Below are 3,801 nucleotides of genomic sequence, written 5' to 3'. Positions count from 1 at the left end.
TTAAAGGCGTCGTGCGGTGCATATCCTCTTTCCCCTAGATTATCTTTGACTCCAAGGCAACCTAAAACTTACTTATGCCCCATTTTGAAAAAGTATGGCATACAGGTTTTTAACCCTTGGTCCAGCTAATACACTTTCATTGGACAATTTCCCCCCATTCGGGTAGTTGCTGCGTGGAATAAACTCCTTCCGTCTGTTGTCCATGCTATAACTACCGCTCAGTTCAAGGCATTATTAGACTCTTTCGTGCGAGTACTCACGCTGGCAAGATTACTCCTCCGTGCTGATAACTTAAAAAACAGTGCTACACCATTTTCCGCTTGTGCTTTTCAGGAAAAACCGACCCAGCAAACTTCAGTAAGCCCTTCAATCCAATACATTAATCCACGAATCCGTCGATCCGTACTTGGGTTTTCTTCTCAGATGCCGATGACCACTGAAGGGCTGAACTCAGACTTGGTCGTTTTTCTTTCCAGATCTGCTTCTCGGGGCACGTAGCCCCGAGTGATCAAAGCAATAGCAGACACCTCATGCTGTGCACATGCATCGCAAACATATACCAAGCAGATAACAAGCGCTGTCAAACATTTTATAGCAAACGGGCCTTAGCATACAAGGGCTACAGAAAGGCATGATGGAACAGAGTCACTTTGAGAAAAACGAAAGACTGGTTGCCAATAAGGCAGCAGCCTTCAGTCAGCGTTCCAGGATACATCCTGTGTAGCACAGTGGCGGCAGTTAGGACGTTGTAATCGTTGCCTCAATTGATTGTTGGTTTTCGGACAGCTGTTGATAAGCTTGCCAATGTGACTTCTCACCGACTATCCGCGAACTGCCCGCCATGAGATGGGTGACAAATTGTGGGTCTATTCGACTTAGTACGCTGAAGTCGCAGCAGAATCCACATGCCATTAGGACAGTAAAAATGGAGCTTACCGTGTGGCTTTGTTCAGATGGGTCATAAGATTGAATATGCAGTGACCGTAAGTGGCCACACCATGCACAACATATTTGTTCGTTGTACGTACGCGGAAACGCGTCACAACCAACCTCAGTTTTCCTGACTGCATCAGTGCCGTTGCTTTATTTATCACAAAAGTTTTGACCTAGCACAGTATGAACGAACCAAACAGCTTGTACGTATGTGCGAGCTGCTTGCTTTCCACGAAAACGTGTGTCCCGAAGTCCTGTAGCCACGTCATCCGTGAAGAGCACAGTGTATACCCCGTTACCAAATACCCTCGATAAACTGTTTCAAATAGGCTTACTCAACACGGTTTGTCGAAAGTGCTCCGTTTTCACCCGCGAAGCCATGGAATATATAACACTATCTGTTACGTTCTGTTAAAGCATACGTGTCTATGAGGCGCAGAACCCGACTGTTAACACACTGTGGGACCGTAAGGACGAATCTCCGTCACAACTGAAGTATTATGCCCTCAAAACATGGAAATGTAACAATCAGAGACCTGCTCAACAGGGAAGGCCAAAGCTTGAGGTTGCAACAGTTTACGTTCTTAGTCTTAAGGACCTTCCCAAATCAAGTAACAATAACATATCAAGTGACAGTGTTCCTTGTTTTGGGGGCGCGTTTCTCTACTCAACGCCTCTTTGTTCAACCGTCAACTGACAGGCAAGTGGCCACGCTCCCGAAAAAATGGTAAGAGATGACGGAAGGACATTATTCATGTTTTTTTGCCGAAACTGGATCAGGTAGCACTTCCTTCGTGTACTACCACCATTGGGCCATGCGGAGAAGTCATCAGATTGAATTGATTCCTCGACGGCCGCTTGGTTTTGGGGTTATCCACAACATTTTAAATGATCAACTACCGACTTTTTTCGCCAAAGCGGAAAGTTACGTTTTACTTCTCTTTAATTTATTCTGTTACTGCTTCCCCGAAGACGTAAACGGTGAAAACCACGCGGCGACGAATGGATTGACAGAAACTTGCCCTGCAATCAAACCAACAAGGTGTCAGTAGAACCAATTTTGATATTCGAAGGCGCGCACAAAAATTATGAGTTAATTTTGGCTTGAATTCAGCTCAACAAAAGTACGGGAGATTATGGGCCATTTTGCCTGGACGCACATTTGGAAATGCCGCACCATTAAGTGCATATTTCTTTTCTACATACTTGTTTTTTAGCGATGTTAAACATAACGGATAGAGATCTCCGGTCTTCATGCTGCAAACTGAGGATAAAAATCACTTCTTCAAAGAGATGCTTTGCCCGAAGCTTTGAATCTCGTTAGCGGTTGATCTAGTCTGACTGGGTATGTTGATGGTTTTTTGCTAGAAGCCGTTATTACGGGTGGACAAGTTTCAAGACCACTAAACACATCGCAGCCTTTGCTAGTGTTTGGTATAACGTAAATGAACCCAGCCTGCACCTACTAAACACGAGTTTATCACATAAAATTACTTGCATATACCTCTCTCTTCCTATTACAAGCAACCTCAACGAGCCACAGGGAGGCAGTAGTAGTCTACTTATACATCCAGCTGAGTGGCCTTGACCTACTTTGTACCTTAATTAACTTTCGCCCACCGTTTCTGTTTTAAAACACGTACGTTGTTACATCCCTACACTATCCCCTCCTACCTCACACAAGCTGAGCAAGTTTATGCTTTGCGTGCCATTCGGTCTAAATAACCCCGATTCCCGTATCTAATCATTTCAGATCCGGCCTGTGCGGTCACTATATCCTTGTGAACACCGAATTCCGTTAACTTCCTTGCTACCCAGACTACATCGTTCTCACTTAGCTTCAGCATATAAGAACCCAGAAGTAAAACGGACTACTGAAGTTTTATAATATTTGTAAGGATGTCACAATTTTTGTTACGGACGCAAATTGCCAAGGGCGGGTTTTTACATAAAAATTATTGCACTGAGAATAACTGCAGACTGAGAAACCTAGCTGCAAATGTACGCACAGAAACGCATGTTAAGGTCATAGGGTAAACACGGCAACATACGGCGTCCACCATTGTGACTGATTTATATACAAGTACTGGTGGTGTAAAAATTGCTGACTGGGCTTCAGTTCACGAGATTTAGTCCTGTTTTCTGTCCACAGAAGTCGTCGTGAACACGTACAATCTAAGAATTGCCATCCCCTTATAGTTCCCTAATGCGCATGCTACTTCAATGAATGGAAAGTTTCCGCCAGTGTTTTACCTAAAAAGTTCAGTTTTCGTTCTTTTCTCAGCGGTCCTTTCAACTCTGGACCATGGAGTGCTTACTGACACTACCCGGTCCAGCTTCTTTCGTTTCAGAATAGTCCCTGAAGGAAATCTTGAAAGACTAAGGATGGAAGAGGAACGATTAGTCAAAGGAGAACCAGAACTTTTTTACTATGAATTTGTGGTGCGCCAATGATGGATTCATCTGAGTGAATCATACACGGTCAGTGGGTCTAGTTTGACTTCTCGAGGGAGCCAACTTCAGGGGATCGGAGCTAAACGCAGGCGCCACTTTATATTTATTGCTGTTACGGCACTCTTCGATACTGAGATGTGCATGCGGTAAAAACTGGTCACACTTGCTACTGGCTGCACTTCGTAACCACGGACGGAAAGCACGGCGGTGATGTGCACTGTCTTGTGAAATTTTGGCCATGAAAATATCTGCAGCTTGCTGTGCTTCTAGGAAATACTTCGCTGTTTTGCGTTCCAACACTGCCATGGCGCGCGTAGGGTAATAAACCGACCAGAACATCAATAAGTCAAATGATTACGTAGTAGCTTGGTATTGTAAAACCGGCTTTTTGTATTTGGAGTCACAAAAAATACG

Source organism: Opisthorchis viverrini (genome assembly GCF_000715545.1).
Source record: "Opisthorchis viverrini unplaced genomic scaffold opera_v5_294, whole genome shotgun sequence".
In the NCBI taxonomy this organism is placed as follows: domain Eukaryota; kingdom Metazoa; phylum Platyhelminthes; class Trematoda; order Opisthorchiida; family Opisthorchiidae; genus Opisthorchis; species Opisthorchis viverrini.
This window is presented reverse-complemented; position numbering follows the sequence as displayed.